Source organism: Scyliorhinus torazame, chromosome 29, assembly GCF_047496885.1.
Source record: "Scyliorhinus torazame isolate Kashiwa2021f chromosome 29, sScyTor2.1, whole genome shotgun sequence".
NCBI lineage: Eukaryota > Metazoa > Chordata > Chondrichthyes > Carcharhiniformes > Scyliorhinidae > Scyliorhinus > Scyliorhinus torazame.
In genome coordinates this window covers 30,723,477-30,742,569 of record NC_092735.1, presented here as the reverse complement: position 1 = coordinate 30,742,569, position 19,093 = coordinate 30,723,477, and the positions used below count along the sequence as shown (strand labels likewise).

Genomic DNA, 19,093 nt, shown 5'->3' with positions numbered 1-19,093 from the left:
CTCCCAGTAATGCCCTCTCGGCTCAGGGATTTTTAAACACCAGATTTGCAAAGAGGTGTAATTATTTTCGGATTTGCTTCTTACCGCAGGGGTGGAGCTCCTGAACGTAACCTGGGTTTTGCTCAAATTTACTTAACTCGAGATGTGCAACAGGGCACAGCCGACGAGTGTTGGACTGGAGTCGGGAGGAGGGAGGTGGGGGTTGTTTTGGGGTGGAGTCCTTGACCTCCCCCCGGGGGGGGGGGGGGGTTAGGTTCCTACTCTGCCCCCAGATTACATTTGGATGGCACCCTTTAAGGCAACGCTGGGTCTCAAGGTGCTGGAGCTGGGCAGCTGTACCCGTCCCAAAGCAGATTGTTGGGAATTGAGTTGGATAGAGCGTTTAGTGAAATAATCGTGCGCTTTCTAAAAAAAAAACCCTGAATGTTTGGATAAATAATTGAGTGCCCAGTGGCGTGCAGGCTCTCCCAGCTGTTATCTGTAAAGTTTGAGGCTGGAAGATGGTTAGGAGCAGCCTTTGCAACATGGTTGCGATGATTCCTGCTGGGGGAGAAGTGTCAGGGATGCAAGATCTTCATTGTATCAGCCTGATTTTCTCCAGATCTCGCTGCACCTAAAACAGTCCCCCTTTCCAGATTCTGTATTGTTGTGCCCTTGTCAGACAGACGTTTAACTCCTTCACTGCTGGATCTTACTGGACTTCGAATCAAGTTCCAATAGCCCAGGCTTCATGGGTGACAGCAGCAGTTCAACCAGTTGAGGTCAGTGCCCCATAGCAAGGGATGGGGAGGGGGGGGGGGGGTGGAGTGGCGTTGAAGGGGGAGGGTCCCAATCCGGATCAACGCCACATCCCTAACCCCCTGACAGATGCTGGGAAGTGCGTGAGCAGGGCCATCAGTTAGAGAGACCAGTGGCAGGTTTTGCCTATGATGCCTCACCAGTCGAATAGACCGTTTTCTCGGCGCACACGTGATGTGCAATCACCCATGCGAGGTAATTAATGAAGGGCCGCTGGTCCATGTGCTACCCACCCCTAGGGCACCAGTTGAAGTCTTCACTGTAGCTGAGGGACCAATCACCGCAAAGCTTAGTCACCGCAAATAATAGGTGAAATCTATCGTCTTTATTGGAGGAATTATCTAGTCAATTCTTGTTTATAGGGCTCTTCACAACAGGGTTTAACATGTGCAAGGGTAAACAGCAACACGACTGACAACTTCATTCTGTCATTTTCACCTGTAACTAGAAGCCTGGGCAATTATTAAGTAGGGTGCTCTTTCGAAGGGCCGATGCAGACTAGATGGGCAGAATGCCTCCTTCTGCACTGTAGGGATTATGTGAAATGAAATGAAAGAAAATCGCTTATTGTCACGACTAGGCTTCAAATGAAGTTACTGTGAAAAGCCCCTAGTCGCCACATTCCGGCACCTGTTCGGGGAGGCTGTTACGGGAATTGAACCGTGCTGCTGGCCTGCCTTGGTCTGCTTTCAAAGCCAGCGATTTAGCCCTGTGCTAAACAGCCGGATTCTAATGGGGCAGTCTTCCTTTACATCCAGAAGGCGACACCGTGGTTAGCACTGCTGCCTCACAGCGCCAAGGACCCGGGTTCAATTCCAACCTCGGGTGACTGTGTGAAGTTTGCACTTTCTCCCCGTGTCTGCTGAGTTTCTGGTGCACTTTCTCGCCAGAATGGATTGGCCATGCTAAATTGCCCCTTAGTGTCCCTTAGGTGGGGTTACAGGGGTGGGGAGTGGGCCTAGGTAGGGTGCTCTTTCAGAGGGTCGGTGCAGACACGGTGGGCTGTATGGCCTCCTTCTGCATGGTCGCGATTCTATGAATCTTGCAATCTTGTGGAGCTTTAATAATCTCCTTTGTCACGTGAGTGTCTCTTTATGAAAGGTTTTGTTGGACCACATGGCTTGTAGCACGGCTTCAGTGATGTAATTTGTGGGTGGAGCTGGGATGTGGCTGTCAGGTGAGAGGGGGTTTAGGTTTTGGGGTTTCAGTTTCAGTTTGTTGGTTTGGACTGCAGAAGAGAAACAGTGTTTCCCCGTTTTCTGTGTTTTCATTTTAAAGCTATTCCAGGGAACTGAAACACATTGGGCGTGGCAAACCGCCTTGGGAACTTTAAAAGAGAGAGTTGCTTTCCGGAAGGAGTGTTGAATCTGCTAGTTGGAGGCTGGATCTCAGGGCAAGGACCAGTCCCATTCAAGTGAGATTACAGTGTGCTGGGCCACGCCCTTGAAAGGGGCATGTTTATTGTATTTTGAAAGGTTTATTGTATTTTGTATTGAATTGGAACAGCTACTAAGGGGGATTCATTAAGAGTTATATACACAGATTACTGTAGCTGTTGTATTTTTTTCATATTTGTAATTGATAACAAATTCTTGCTAAGTGTTATATATATGTTAACTACATTCTTATAATAAACTTAGTTTTGATGAAAGTGTCTCGGAAGTTTGAATCACACCTGAAGTGAAGACTCTTGTGCTTATCCCAGCCAAATTCAGCAAAAACGTTATAGGTCAGGTGAGCTTCTTAATACACTTTGGAGTTTCTAAGCCCTAGCCCATAACACCTTCCTCTTGGAAACAGGAAGAGGGTCATTTTGAAATTATCATCATTGCCTTCAACTTTTTCTCTCGCCTTGCCCCCCTCCCTATTGCTGTAACTTCATCCAGCCCACAACCTCGCCAAGGTCCTTGCACGCTTTCAATTCTGGTCTCCTGAGTCCCACGTTTACATCGATTCACCACTAGTGTGGCCTCGATTTCTGGAATTCCCTCCCTAAACGGCCCCAGCTACCTCCCTCTCCCTTAATTTGCTCTTTAAAACTTACCTTTGTGACCTAGAGTTTGATAAACCTGGCCTAATACCTCTTTAGTTTGTCCAATGTCAATTTTCTTTTCTGATTATATTCCTATAAAGCGCCTTGGGACATTATTTGTTGCATATAAATGTGAGTTATTTTTGGGGCCCATAATCTTGTACCCCTATCTCTGACACGTAGATACATTTAGAATTATCCCTATGGTACAGTTATTATCACCTTGTGTTGCCAATCACGATAACATTGCCATGTTTGAAGTAAGTATTTCAAAAGGCTTTGTGACTCAAAGTAATGCAGTAGAGCATGAACCCAAAGTCAATTGCCTTCTAAAAGAGTGGTTGAAAATTGCAGGGAAAATTACTCCCAGCTACCGTCATACACTTCCTAGAAATTGGTTTCGTAGAAACATGGTCGGAGTCCCCGCAGTCTTGGATAGATGTGTGACAGAGAGACCAAGAGGAACAGATGGTCTTGCAAAACTGGAATATTAGCCCCAGAGGAATACAAATAGGAATATAGGGCTCCTTCCTTTACTGAATAAACAACAACTCTATACAAATGCACAGTGACTAATTTTTGCCCTGTTGACTAAACAGAAGCTCTTTGCAGTTATATATGGTACATAATCCCAACCCTGCTAAATGAATAAAAACTCTCCTACAGACATACAATGAGTAAAGATTGATGTCATGAATAAGTAATAGTTAGAAGTGCAACAGGAATAATAAGCACAGTTCTGTCTGACTGGGAACTCATATCTATTTATAATCATTGAGAGTGAAGACAATGGGTTATCCTTTCTGAGTCCCCCCCCCCCCCCCCCCCCCGCTGTGGTGAGGAACCTGGTCTGCCACATGTATAGATTGGAAAAAACAAACAACAGTCAAATAACAGATCTTCACATTCGGGGAGAGTATTACAGAACATTCAGTGGAAAAGGAGAATAACGACACAAATTGGGATAAATATTAAGAATATCATTGGTACTGCCAGAGGAACAGATCTTTATTGATTAGTACTTCCTTGCTATTTAGCTTATTATTATTACAGCTATGACTGCTGCCTCACAGCACCAGGGACCTGGGTTCAATTCCGGCCTTGTCTGTGTAGAGTTTGCACGTTCTCCCCGTGTCCGCGCGGGTTCACTCCCGCAGTCCGAAGATGTGCAGGTTAGGTGGATTGGCCAAGCTAATTTGACCCTTAGTTGGGTGGGGTTACGGAGATAGGTGGGGGAGTAGACCGAGGTAGGGTGCTCTTTCAGAGGGTCGGTGCAGACTCGATGGGCCGAATGGCCTCCTTCTGCAATGTCATCCACTGTGTGCAAAGAAGGAAAAGAAGGACCTGTATTTATATAAAGAGATTCACAACTTACAGTAGTTTTATGATGAGTTACTTTAAGCCTGCAGGATAAACAATTCTGTACAGTTACACAAACGATTCCAATCCTGATGGATGCCTGGACCTTTTTTGGATGAAACTTTAAGTCCGTGCTCCATCTGCCCTCTCGAGTGGAGCCATTCAACCATCAGTTAAAAAAAATAATTATCACATTGCCGTTTGTGGGACCTTGCTGGAGGTAAAATGGCTGTCACACTCCAACATTACCAGTGATTGTACTTGAGAAAGTACTTCATTTAGTGTAAAGCACTCTGGGGCATTGTAAAGTTGTGAATGCCATTATATGATACAAGTCTTTCTTTTCCTTCTCTGCACACAGTGAATTATAGCAGCTGTAATAATAATTAGCTAAACAACGAGGAAATACTACTCAGTAAAGATCTGTTCCTGTGAAGACACTAGTGATATTCTTAATATTTTCCCAATTTAGGTCCTTCTTCTCCCATCCCACTGAAAGTTCTGGGATATCCTCCCCGAATGTGAAGATCTGGGGCTGGAGTCTCCGCCGCCCCACATTTCTGCTTCACCCCGCCGGCGGGATTCTCCCTCACGCCGGCCGGTCAATGGGGTTTCCCATTGTGGGGCTGCCCCACGCCGTCGGGAAACCCCCAGCATCCCGCCGGCGGAGAATCCCGCCCCTGGTTTCAGGCTGTTGCATGTTTTGTCTTTTTTTTTAAATGTATTTTAGTACAAACCTATATAAAAAGCTACAACACATAAACAATTCGGGAAACAGGCTTCCCAACAAACGACTATACAGTTTGTACATATTTTCCCCCTTTTTCACCCCCCCCCCCCCCGACGACGAACAACTCCTCAAACACAGTCACGAGCATCCCCACCTTGCCTCAAAACGCTCCAGCGAACCCCTTAACTCGTATTGGTTCTTTTCCAGCCGAAGGAAATCATACAGGTCACCCAGCCAGGCCGCTACCCACAGTGGCGATGCTGACTGCCACTCCAATACGATTTGTCGCCGGGCAATCAGAGAGGCGAAGACCACAACATCGGCCTTCCTCCCCTCCTTCTCCGAAACCGCTAATATCACCACCAAAGGATCCGGCTCCACCTCCTCCCCCACTGGTCTTGCTAAGGCCGCAAACACTCCCGCCCAGAATCTCTCCAAAATTTCGCAGCCCCAGCACATGTGCGCATGTTTCGCTGGTCCCTGCTCTCATTTTGTGGTTTTTCTAGTCTATACATGTGGCAAACTAGGTTCCTCACCATAGCTGAGGACTCAAAGAGGATAATCTATTGTCTTCACTCTCAATGATCGTCAACAGACATGAGTTCACAGTCAGACCGAACTATGCTTATTATTTTTGTACCCTTCTGACTTTCCCTCTGCAATTCAACTTCCTTGAAAGCAAAATCCCTGCGATCATTGCTGCAATATAGTTGCTTGCGACTCAGTGTTGTCGAGCCTAAGTCGGCCTGTTTGACCTCTGCTTGAAACAGCAGACTAGATTCCAACTCCATCCCCCTTTCAGATGTCCATTGGTTCGAGTAGAACTGGAAAGTAGGTGTCCTGCACAATCCTGAGGTGACCTTCCAATACCACACCCGACTCATCACCCAGTCCAGTAGGTCACTGCCTCTGCTCCAAACTTAACTGCCCCGTTTACAATTATTCGCACTTTTGTTACTTCCACTTTGACATTTCCATTGCTGTACTCTTGAATTGCACCTTATATGAACTCCAGCTTTTGGTGTTAGCGTTGGATCATCAGTCGCACTCATGCTCTTCGGCCAGAAGCTTGTGATTTCCCACCCCAGGGACTTTATCCAGAATCTAGGCTGGCACTTCCCTGCAGGACTGGTGAAGTACTGCACTGGTAGAGATGCCCTGTTGTACATGGGATGTTAAATTCAGACCCAATTCACCCTCTCATGTGCACATCAAATATCCTTGGCGAGATTCTCCGCCGGCGGGATTCTCTGTTTTTCAACGGATGTGGGCATCGCTGGATAGGTCAACATTTATTGCCCATCTCAAATTGCTCTTGAGAAGGTGGTACTGGACTGTCGCTTGAACGGGCTGCAGCCCCTGTGGTGTAGGTGCACCCACAGTGCTGTTAGGGAGTGAGTTCCAGGATTTTGACCCAGCGACAGTGAAGGAACGGCGATCTATTTCCAAGTCAGGGTGGTGTGTAACCTGGTGGGGAACCTCCAGGTGGTGGGGTTCCCAAAAGTATCTGCTGCCCTTGTCCTTCTAGATGGTAGTGGTCACGAATTTGGAAGGTGCTGCCTAAGGAGCCTTGGTATTCCATCACACCCCTGACTTGTGCCTATAGATGGTGAACAGGTTTTGGGGAATCAGGAGGTTAGTTTCTTGCCACAGGATTCTGACCTGCTCTTGTAGCCACAGTATTTATATGGCTGGTCCAGTTAAAGTTCTGTCCGGTGGTAACCCCTGGGGTTCAGCAATGGTTGTGCCTTTGAATGTAAAGGAATAATAGATACTATCTTGTTGGAGATGGTCATTGCCTGACACTTGTGAGGCACAAATATTACTTGCCACTTCTTTACATACCAGTCTGCATTCCATCTACCTGAATTGATGGCACATTCCACCCCCCTTCCCATCCCCTACTCCTCTATCAATCATTGCACATTTTCCCACTCTACCATCAATGGCGCAGCCTTCAGTCACGTCACCCCATAGTCTGAAACCTCTTCACCTAGATACCTTGATCCACGTACATCTTTCTTCATCATCAAAATCAATCTTAAAATATCTTTGCACTTTTAGTCATCTCTCCAGACCCCCAGTGTGCTCCCTGAATCTGTGCAGTGCAGAAGGAGGCCATTCAGCCCATTCGAGTCTGCATTGACCCTACGAATGGGCACTCTACCCAGGTCCACCTATCCCAGTAACCCCCTAATCTAACCTGCACATCCCTGGACACTAACGAGCAATTTCAGCATTGGCCAATCCACCTAACCTGCACAGCTTTGGACTGTGGGAGGAACCGGAGCACCCGGAGCAAACCCACGCAGACACGGGGAGAACGTGCAGACTCCACACAAACAGCCACCCAAGCTGGGAATCGAACCTGGGACCCTGGAGCTGTGAAGCAACAGTGCTAACCACTGTGCTAGTGTGCCGCCCAGCCATGATCATCATGAATGGCGAGGAGGCTCGAAGGGCCGAATGGCCTCCTCCTGCTCCTATTTGCTATGACGGGTGGTGTCTTTCGTCTGCCTGCTTCCTTCCAACCTATCTTGATTTAGCATCCCTACCAGGAGTGTTACCACTGCCACCACAGCAGTCACGAGGGTAGGGGCGCACAGGCCTTGCCACAACGTGTAAACACAGTCCCTTGGGATACTCATCTCACTGGGTATGCTCGAGGTTTCCTGCGGATGATGATTCCCCTAATCGAAGGTGGTTGAAAAAATATGTCGCAGCGGTTTAATTTAGCGAGGATTTCAAAGGGTCTTAGAGAAATGATTGCAATGGATTGAGAAACAGCGCGGATTTGAATTGTCAGATAAAGAAACTTGATAGAACATAGAAAATACAGCACAGAACAGGCCCTTCGGCCCACGATGTTGTGCCGAACCTTTGTCCTAGATTAATCATAGATTATCATTGAATTTACAGTGCAGAAGGAGGCCATTCGGCCCCCTGAGTCTGCACCGGCTCTTGGAACGAGCACCCTACCCAAACTCAACACCTCCACCCAACACCAAGGGCAATTTTGGACACTAAGGGCAATTTATCATGGCCAATCCACCTACCCTGCACATCTTTGGACTGTGGGAGGAAACCAGAGCACCCGGAGGAAACCCACGCAGACACAGGGAGGACGTGCAGACTCCGCACAGACAGTGACCCAAGCCGGAATCGAACCTGGGACCCTGGAGCTGTGAAGCAATTGTGCTATCCACAATGCTACTGTGCTGCCCTTAAGAACAAATAAATCTACACTATATCATTTTACCGTAATCCATGTACCTATCCAATAGCTGCTTGAAGGTCCCTAATGTTTCCGACTCAACTACTTCCACAGGCAGTGCATTCCATACCCCCACTACTCTCTGGGTAAAGAACCTACCTCTGACATTCCCCCTATATCTTCCACCATTCACCTTAAATTTATGTCCCCTTGTAATGGTTTGTTCCACCCGGGGAAAAAGTCTCTGACTGTCTACTCTATCTATTCCCCTGAACAAACATTCAATGTGTTTATAATGAATGGACATTGATTGGCGAGGAGAACGAGGGTGCTATCAACGACTAAAGCTTCACTGACATGGAAGTAAACAAAATACTGGATACAATTTGGAATCATCCGTTAAATATGTTTATTTTGACCCATTATAACTCATCGGAAATACTGCTGGAGTCCGACTCAGGAGGTTGCTGTTGTTAATTTTATCGAGCAGGCGCTTAATATATTCGTAAGGCATTCAGTTCTCTGCTTATTTTAGAGGCGGCATTAATCCATTTAAAATAAATGGATTAGCACTTGCACCAGCACCAGGAAACGGAGCGGAGCTGTAACTAGAAACTCTTTCAAGCAGAAAGTAGCTGCGATTAAGATACCCCAGGAACAAAACAGAAAATTCCAGAAATACTCAGCAGGTGAGGCAGCACCTGTGGAGAATGAAACTCAGAGTTAACATTTCGGGTCGATAACGTTTCGTCAGAACATCGGCCAGAAACATTCACTCTGTTTCTCACGTCACAGATGGTACCCAACCTGCAGCCTATTTCCAGCATTATTCTTTTTTTCAATTTCGGCATCCGTACTATTGGTATAGAGGGACCCAGGAATTGGTGTACAGCCTCTATTCTTTAAAACATTTTAGGTGAATGCTTTTTCCATTCAACAACAAGTCCTCAGAGTTCAAATTCATGCTAGGAATTGGAGGAACAGTCCCAATTCCTTTTGATATTGTCATTATAGAATCATAGAATTTACAGTGCAGAAGAAGGCCTTTGGGCCCATCGAGTCTACACCAGCCCTTACAAAGAGCACTCTACTCAAGCCCACGAATCTACCCTATTCCCGTAACCCAGAGACCCCCCACTTAACATTTTTTGGAGATTTGAGGGCAATTTAGCATGGCCAATCCACCTAACCTGCACATCTATGGACTGTGGGAGGAAACCGGAGCACCCGGAGGAAACCCACGCAGACACGGGGGGAACGTGCAGACTCCGCACATTGCTTTATGCAAATAGAAATTAAGAACTCCCAACCATTTTCTGGCAAGCTTGTAACTATGTCTGCCTAGTCTCACTTCAGTGAGTCCCTGAATTAAATGCACAGAACTGCCCCCCTCCCTCTTCCTCCCTCCCCCCACCATCCACACTTACTTTCCTCTTTAATCTCCAATCACTGTCACTCTCGCACAACCTTCCTGTGCTGTCGTATTAAGATTCCTTGCAGATCAAGAGACACAGAAAGGGATTTGTAAAGGAGATTCATTTTCAGACAGTTAGTTCTTGCTAATTAGGAATGATCACATTGCACTGATTGCCCTGAGAGCTGTACTGCCTTTGAAGGGAGAATATTTACAATTGAGGAGCTCGTGGAGATGCCGCACAATATATGTCTCCTGTGGGAGCTCCCATGGCTGTTGCTCCTTCATTAATTCATATTGTCCTGTGTGCCCGAACAGGCGCCGGAATGTGGCGACTAGGGGCTTTTCACAGAAACTTCATTTGAAGCCTACTTGTGACAATAAGCAATTTCCATTTCATTTCATTTCATTCACTGTAGAACAGAGAACATAGAAAAGTGCAGCACAGGAACAGTCCCTTCGGCCCTCTAAGCCCGTGCCGACCATGCTGCCCGTCTAAACTAAAATCTTCCACACTTCCTGGGTCCGTATCCCTCTATTCCCATCCTATTCATGTATTTGTCAAGATGCCCCTTAAATGTCACTATTGTCCCTGCTTCCACCACCTCCTCCGGCAGCGAGTTCCAGGCAACCACTACCCTCTGTGTAAAAAAACTTGCCTCGTACACCTACTCTAAATCTTGCCCCTTGCACCTTAAACCTATGCCTCCTAGTAACTGGCAGTTCTACCCTGGGGAAAAGCCTCTGACTATCCACTCTGTCTATGCCCCTCATAATTTTGCAGACCTCTATCAGGCCACCCCTCAACCTCCGTTGTTCCAGTGAGAACAAACCGAGTTTATTCAACCGCTCCTCATAGCTAATGCCCTCCATACCAGGCAACATCCTGGTAAATCTCTTCTGCACCCTCTCTAAAGCCTCCACATCCTTCTGATAGTGTGGCGACCAGAATTGAACACTATAGTTTACTTAGTTTACTAAGAACTAACACTTCCGTCATTCTCCATGTCACTACACATCATTATCATTTTCTTGCTGGTCAGCTCGCTGGTGATCGGAATGAACGCATTCAAATGGCCGCAATTATCATTCGCCACAAATGGCTCCCGCTTAGTTAGAACATAGAACATAGAAAATACAGCACAGAACAGGCCCTTCGGCCCACGATGTTGTGCTGAACCTTTGTCCTAGATTAATCATAGATTATCATAGAATTTACAGTGCAGAAGGAGGCCACTCGGCCCACTGAGTCTGCACCGGCTCTCGGAAAGAGCGCCCCACCCAAGGTCAACACCTCCACCCAACACCAAGGACAATTTACCATGGCCAATCCACCCAACCTGCACACCCCCGGACCGCGGGAGGAAACCGGAGCACCCGGAGGAAACCCACGCACACACAGGGAGGATGTGCAGACTCCGCACAGACAGTGACCCAAGCCGGAATCGAACCTGGGACCCTGGAGCTGCGAAGCAATTGTGCTCTCCACAATGCTACCATGCTGCCCTTAAGATCAAATTAATCTACACTATATCATTCTACCGTAATCCATGTACCTATCCAATAGCTGCTTGAAGGTCCCTAATGTTTCCGACTCAACTACTTCCACAGGCAGTGCATTCCATGCCCCCACTACTCTCTGGGTAAAGAACCTACCTCTGACATCCCCCCTATATCTTCCACTATTCACCTTAAATTTATGTCCCCTTGTAATTGTTTGTTCCACCCGGGGAAAAAGTCTCTGACTGTCTACTCTATCTATTCCCCTGATCATCTTATAAACCTCTATCAAGTCGCCCCTCATCCTTCTCCGTTCTAATGAGAAAAGGCCTAGCACCCTCAACCTTTCCTCGTAAGACCTACTCTCCATTCCAGGCAACATCCTGATAAATCTCCTTTGCACCTTTTCCAAAGCTTCCACATCCTTCCTAAAATGAGGCTTGTTTCTTTGAAGCTGCAGTCTCCTTGTTGGAGCAGAACTTGGTTACTGTCAGTTGATGCTTATCTCTTTCTCTGGCATATCGAAGGTGGCACTGATGAAATGTTTGTTTTAAACATGCAGACTGGTTCGATTTTCCTTTACTCCGCTGCTGGCTTTGACAATCGAATTCTATGTTCAGTTCCACAATAACTTTGGATTTCATTTTCTATCTTGGTGGCCGTTGCGCTGTTCTTGTTTTTATTGGGTCACTGTCCGTGTGGAGTTTGCACATTCTCCCTGTGTTTGTGTGGGTTTTGCCCCCACAACCCAAATATGTGCAGCCTAGGTGGATTGGCCACGCTAAATTGCCCCTTAATTGGAAAAAATGAATTGGGTACTCTAAATTTATATAAAAATATATATATTGAGATCAAATTTTGCACATCAACAAACAGGCAAGTACGCGGCCACTGCCCCCAGAAACGTTCCTCCCTTTCATTACATGTTGTTACTATGTGGGGTCCAATGGTGGGAGGGGTGAGTAACTGGGGAGAAGAGGTGCTGTGTGAAATTACGGAATTAAAATTGAGTGCTGCTAGATTGCCATCTGTTCTCCGGGTTTACAATTGACCTCAACAAATTCACAGCCCAGATGCTCTGGCTCAGTCTGAAAAAGGCTGCTGGAGTCGGAACATCAGCAAATCGTTCTAATTACACAACTACACTCCCTCTAAGTAATCAAGCATCCCCCCCCCCCCGCCCCGCCCTCCATCAGTACAAACTACATAATACTGTGAAGCTCACCATCTACATCGTTTGGGAATGGCCAAGATTGTTAAACTAGATCTTCAGCAATATCGTACGTTATTTATTCCTCATTTGCGTTGTTATTTTCTCCAACCAGTAAAAATTGATTAACCGAAAAATTAAAAACCCATAACCGCTTCTGTTTAACCCCGCCAACTCCAGTGTGACAATAGAAGAAAGGGAAAAAAGAAAGCGCAGGAGAAAAACGAAAGGAAGCTACCATTAGCAGCTTTGTCCCAAATTAGAGCCACATCCTTGTTGAGAAAAAGGATTCGATTTTCCGCCTACTTAGAAAAGCGATAATTGTGGAGGATGAGCGGGGGTGGGGGAGCAAGGCCACGGAAACTGACAGCACTGGGAGCAGCTTTATTGGAGCTGTCTAGCACTCTGTCTCGTATACACCAGTCCACATGAGGAAGCAGGTCACCTATCAGCTAAGCAAGTGCTCAATTAGGAAGGGAGACAGAACAGCCAGAAGTATTGGATTATGTGTTGTCTGCTCCATATATCTCTGTTTAATTTCCTTTTCCTCCAGGCGTATAGGCAGCTGGAACCTTGCTTAGATACACTGCAAAAGGCAATTTAGCAAATGGAAATGTGGCCACTGAGTTAGATTTTTAAGTTCTTAAGCGCTGAAGGTCCCCAGAATTGTTCTGTAGCCCCTGCATGTTATAAACTGAGGGAACTATTGATTTGCTTTGGGAGTGTGGGTGAAGCAGCGTTGATGCCGAGTTACACAAGAGGGCAAACGCATAATCACAGAATCCCGACAGTGCAGTTGGAGGCCATTTGGCCCATCGAGTCTGAACTGAGCACCTTACCTTCCCCGCCCTAACCCCTTAACCTAACCCGCACATCCCTGGCCACTAAGGGGCAATTTAGCGCAGCCAATCCACCTAACCTGCACTTCTTTAGACTGTGGGAGGAAACCCACGCAGACACGGGGAGGATGTGCAAACTCCACACAGACAGTCACCCAAGGCCGGAATCGAACTCGGGACCCTGGAGCTGTGAGGCAGCAGTGCTAACCACTGTGACACCTTGTCGCCCAATGAAGAGTGAACCTCGGTAAGTGTGGGATTGTAGGCCAGGCTTTCACAGTCACTTCATTGCAGTGTTAATGTAAGCCTACTTGTGACAATAAAGATTATTATTATTATTGGTTTTCAGCAGTCCGGCAGCTTTTAGCGTCATTCCCCAAAGATTTACTGAGTTCAGTTTTAAAACCTGCCACTGAAGGATTTGAAGTCATGGCCCCTGAGTTCTGACTATGGTAACGACTTACTTTTATCGATGGTGCTAATTCATTTGAAAGCTTTTGATTAGAGAGCGATTAGAAACAGACATCCTGTTCATTAATTTTCCAGCTGTGGGGTGCGATTTACCGGCCCCTTCGCGTCTGACCTGGTGACACGACGAGGCCGTTGAATCGCGCAAAAGGCCCCTCGCGCGTTTTGCAAAGCTCGAAACGTCTCGCGGGATTCACCGGAATCTCGCCAGATGCCGGGATCTGGATCTCGCTCTCGTTCTCGCTGGGCGAGATCCAGACTGCATATTTACCTGAGCCATTAGACTTATTTAAATATGTCTGAGCTTCGGCGGCACGGTGGCGCGGCGATTAGCACTGCTGCCTCAAGGCGCCGAGGACCCGGATTCGATCCCGGCCCCGGGTCACTGTCCGTGTGAAGTTTGCGCATTCTCCCCGTGTTTGTGTGAGTTTCACCCCCACAACCCAAAGATGTGAAGGGTAGGTGGACTGGCCACGTTGAATTGCCCCTTAATTGGGGAAAAAGAAAGTATCGGGTACTCTAAATTTAAAAGTAAAAAAAATATAAGTCTGAGCTGCATTTCCTCGCCGTCCGGCTGCGCCTGGGAGATCTCGCCGGGTGCCGTTCCTCACTGGCTTCCACAAACGTCCATCTCCCATGTCATCAGAGACCCGGGGTATTCGGGCTCTGGGCAGGGTGGTACCCTGGCACTCCAGCCAGCATCCTGGCACCTTAACACTACCACCCAGGTACCGAGGGTGCCTTGCCCATAAAAGGTGGGGCGAGGGGGGGGGCGAGTGGCGGGCCTCGTGGACCCCGTAAGAGGTAAGTTGAGTTCAGTAGGGGTGGTTCTGGAGGCTGCGGCGGGGTGCTGAGAGGGGTCGAAAGATCGGGGCGACCGTTCCGACGCGCGGGTACTCTTCCTGCACTAGGGTGCTGAGGTCATCAATGCAGGAAATGCTGTAAGTGCGGCCTTCGTGGGGCATTCCCTGCCGGGCCAAAACCAACGGCAAAGTACTGTTGAATAGTAGGGCGTTTGTCGGCGCTGCAGGTGCTGAGGATCACCCGCTAAAACGTGCCCAGAACGGGATTCTGTTTTCATCCCATTGAATCGCGCCCATGGTGTTGTTTGTCATTATAACAGAGGTCCCTGTAGTTTCTAGATGTAATTCATTGTGGAATGGACTCAAAGGACTATTGACAGGAACAGCACCATGTATATATATTTTTTTACTCGTGGATTAAACATGGGCAAACAGGCAAAATTCCTCCTTCAGGTTGTCTTTGATTGGAAATTATGGTAACAAGGGGTGGGGGGGACTGAAAAACACCAACAAGAAAAAGCATTCTGGGGTAGCCTTGGAGTCTGTTGCTAAAAAAACAATGCATCTTATGTTCTTGTTCTGCTGCAACCCTCCCAGATGTCTACATTTCTCCATTTTGGTCTCTTGCATGTCCCCGATAATCATCGCTCCATGAGGGGTTGCCTGTAGAGGCCCTAAGCCCTGAATACGTCTCCCTGAACCTCTCTGCCTTACTAGCTTTCTCTCTCTCCCTTTAAGATGCTCCTTTTGGTCACCTGCCCAAGTCTCTCCTTATGTTGCTGGGCGTTAGATTTTATCTGGCGAAGCTTCTGTCCTGCACCTCACAAGAACAAAAGAGCACTTCTGAATGTTTCACAGCGTTAGAAACGCCACATGTTGTTCTTATAGATGTCAGCCTCCATTGTAGTTTAGAATACTGTGTCCCTGGGGAGGGTCCTCTCAAGTTACTGCGTATAGAAATAGCATAAATGTGTTCCATTGGAGGGAATCTTTTAACCCCTTTTACCTCCTGACGTACAATCCTGCATCTAAAATTCTTCACATGTTCCCTGTCACTCACAACATTGTTGGAGGTGTCGTTTTAGGGTGAGATGTTAAACCGAGACCCATCTGCAATCTCAGGTGGGTGTAAAAGATCCCATGGCACTATTTTGCAGAAGAGGGGGGGGGGGATTTCCCCTGGTATCCTGGCCAATGTTCATTCCCCAACCAACATCATTAAAAACAGATGATCGGGTCTTAAGCAAATTGCTGTTTGTGGTTTCTTGCTCTGCGCGACAGCACACGCAGTGACTACACTTCAAAAGATGCCTCATCGGCTTTGAGACACTGAGAGATCATGAAAGGCCGTCTTTTTCCTCTCTTTTTAAAGTTCATTCATCTTAGTAGCAATGGACTTCAATATTGTGGGTCAGGGTTAATGGAACTAGCGTAGTCGCCCTTTGAAGAAGAATAGGTGACTGTGATGGTTTGACGCTGACATTAATTCACAGGCTAAGCTTGGGACTTGCCCAGAGTAAAGTGTGTCCCAGAGAACGTATCACATGCAATCCTGCTATAGTCACTCATGTGAGGCTGCAAAGTGAAGCACCATTTACAGGAGCTCACACCCCATTACTAATACCCTTATTGTGTTCCCTGACTAGCTACATGCTCACAGGTCAGAGCCAGACCAATAAAAGCATGCGATGGGGAGAAAATGACAAGGAAAGATTAAAGCCTTTTCCACCACAAAGGCAGAGAAATTCACCCACTCAACAGCAGATGGAAGGACACTAATAAGGGGGTTGAAAGGGATAATAATCATAATAATCTTTATTAGTGTCACAAGTAGGCTTGCATTAACACTGCCATGAAGTTACTGTGATATTTCCCTCGTCGCCACATTCCGGCGCCTGTTCGGGTACACTGAGGGAGAATTCAGAATGTCCAATTCACCTAACAAGCACGTCTTTCGGGACTTGTGGGATGAAACCGGAGCACCCGGAGGAAACCCACGCAAACACAGGGAGAACATGCAGACTCCGCACAGACAGCGACCCAAGCCGGGAATTGAACCCGGGTCCCTGCCGCTGTGAAGCAACGGTGCTAGCCACTGTGCTGCTCCGTGCAAAATGAGCTTGTTGCAATCTAATCTATTTTCTATTATCTGCAAATCCCCAACACAAAATGGCCATAGTTCAGCATAAATTTGCCATCTCACCTGATTTGTGGCAAAAATGATATCCTTTTGAAAATGGGCTGAAAATCCGATGATGGGTCAGCGATATTTTTATCTGAGAAACCTCGCTGAGCGACAAGACTCTCAGAAGACCTTGAAAATGTTTGTTAGTGCAAGCTAATAAAGGTGGCATGATACAAATTGAGAGTGCTAGGTGGGGACTAAAGACACATTCAAAGAGACTTACCCATGTCCGATGACAATGCTTATGTCTTTTTCTATAGCTAGTTATACCTGGAAGAGGTCGCTAACCTATTGTCAGGGACTAGAGCTTAAGAAGTTGCGGCTGAGCAGGAGACTCTTTTGCTCTTACCACCTGAGGACTTGCAGGTTAATAATCAACCCGGCCGGACAATCATCAATGCGGCCATCTAGTCCTGGCGTGTGTAGTGATCTTTACTTGGTGTGTACAGAAGGGGCTGATGGGTAATGGAAAGACCACTAGCGGGAGCACTGGCGTGTATAAAAAGGGGAAGCAAGCAACCCTCTGGGCTGTAGGGTGGATTAGACCGTGAGGAGAACAGAGGCAGCGGTTTAGCTCAGGGCTGCTAGTGTGGTCAGGCCTAGTTGTAGTGTATAGAAAAGTTGTAACCTTTCTACTAGTCCAGTTCTTAAAGTAAGAACTCACGCAGTTATTTAAGTTGTGTTGCTCAATGACCCTTCTGTAAAACTTCTGGACGACTCCGAGCCTTCTTCCAAAACCTCTGCTGTAACTGGGTTGAGTAGCACAGATTACCTGCCTTACAGGTAACAAAACAGAGTGGAACTCAAACCCAGAGCTACTGGCTCAGAGGAAGGGTCACCACCCACTGTGCCACAAGACCTCATTCAAAGAGAAAGAGGAGGCAATTAATGGCAAGGAAGGAGTTGCCAAGGCCAAAGGAACTGGCCACAGAACTTCAGAGCCAGGAATATCATGGCTGAACAAAGGCCAAGGAGTGACTGAGAGGACAAGAAGACGTTGGAGGAACAGAAGGTGCATGATATGACTCCAAACAATTCCCAATGATGAAATATAAAGTAGTTTCTGCCTTAATCTCAAAAAGCTTGATGCTGATACCGTGCGCTGAGATGGAATTGTTTCATTTTCCACCATGAACCTCCGTGACAAACTATCATGGGCGGGAAAAACATTTCTTAAAAGGAAAGCTCACAGGAGATTGAAGAGAGTGGCAAATTGTTTCATATTTTAGACACCTAGTACATTGTGAGATTACAGTAGGAATTTCCCTCCTTAACAAAAGAATAATCTCCATTAGCAGTAGAGATTCCAATTTCTGAAATTTCGCAAGCCCAAATCAAGGCAGCGCATTGAGCACATCACGTTAAGCACCACCACCGCGGTGGCTGAGAATGAACTCTTCAGAGGTTGGCCAGGTTCTATTGTTCTATAGCTCCCCTCCACACTGTCGCCATGGTAATCCGGGAGCAGCCAACCCACGACCATGTGGGTGGAATCAAAGCTGGTTATTAAACACACCTGCTGGGAGCCAATGCAGCAAAGTGAAGAGATGTCGCTGTCAGATATGCTTCTGCCACCACCAGCAATCAGAGGAAGAACTCAGCAACTGTTAGAAATGGAGGAAAGAAGAAGCTGTTGGATTTTGGAATGTCAGCTACATGTGACCACTTAGTATCAGTGTTGGGGGGGGGGGGGGGGGGGGGGGAGCGGGAGTCAGGCCATTGGAAACTCTGCAATTAGAGAGCGGGAACAGAAACCAGTGTTAGATCGTGAACATGTTAAGGATTTGGATTTTGAATTTTGTTTATTGTCACGTGTACCGAGGGACAGTGAAAAGTATTTTTCTGCGAGCAGCTCAACAGATCATTAAGTACATGAAAACAAAAGAAAATAAAAGAAAATACATAATAGGGCAACACACAGGGTACGCTATGTAAATACATAACACTGGCATAGGGTGAAGCATACAGGCGTGTAGTGTTAATCATGTCAGTCCATAAGAATGTCATTTAGGAGTCTGGTGACAGTGGGGAAGAAGCTGTTTTTGAGTCTGTTCGTGCGTGTTCTCAGACTTCTGTATCTCCTGCCCGATGGAAGAAGTTGGAAGAGTGAGTAAGCCGGGTGGGAGGGGTCTTTGATTATGCTGCCCGCTTTCCCCAGGCAGCGGGAGGCGTAGATGGAGTCAATGGATGGGAGGCAGGTTCGTGTGATGGACTGGGCTGTGCTCACGACTCTCTGAAGTTCCTTGCGGTCTTGGGCCGAGCAGTTGCCATACCAGGCTGTGATGCAGACAGATAGGATGCGTTCTGTGGTGAATAGTGAATGAAGGATTGTTAATGAATAGTGATTGAAGTATTGTTTTGCAACTAGAGACAGAAAAGAGGGGGCACATAAGTGAGAGGGCATATTTGTCAACCTTCATTCCGTAGGCTATGCCTATTGATGGAATTGTTCCATCCTTTAGAGGCGATGTGCGAGGCAGGTTTTTTTACACAGAGGGTGGTGAGTGCCTGGAATGCGTTGCCAGGGAAGGTTGCAGAAGC

General features: G+C 47.1%; 1 protein-coding gene across 2 annotated transcripts in view; it reads left to right on the top strand.

Annotated features, from left to right (window-relative positions):
• LOC140403995 (synaptotagmin-1-like) overlaps positions 1-19,093 on the top strand; it is a 194,246-nt gene that overhangs the window by 1,210 nt on the left and 173,943 nt on the right. The gene's annotated exons all lie outside the window — the stretch shown is intronic.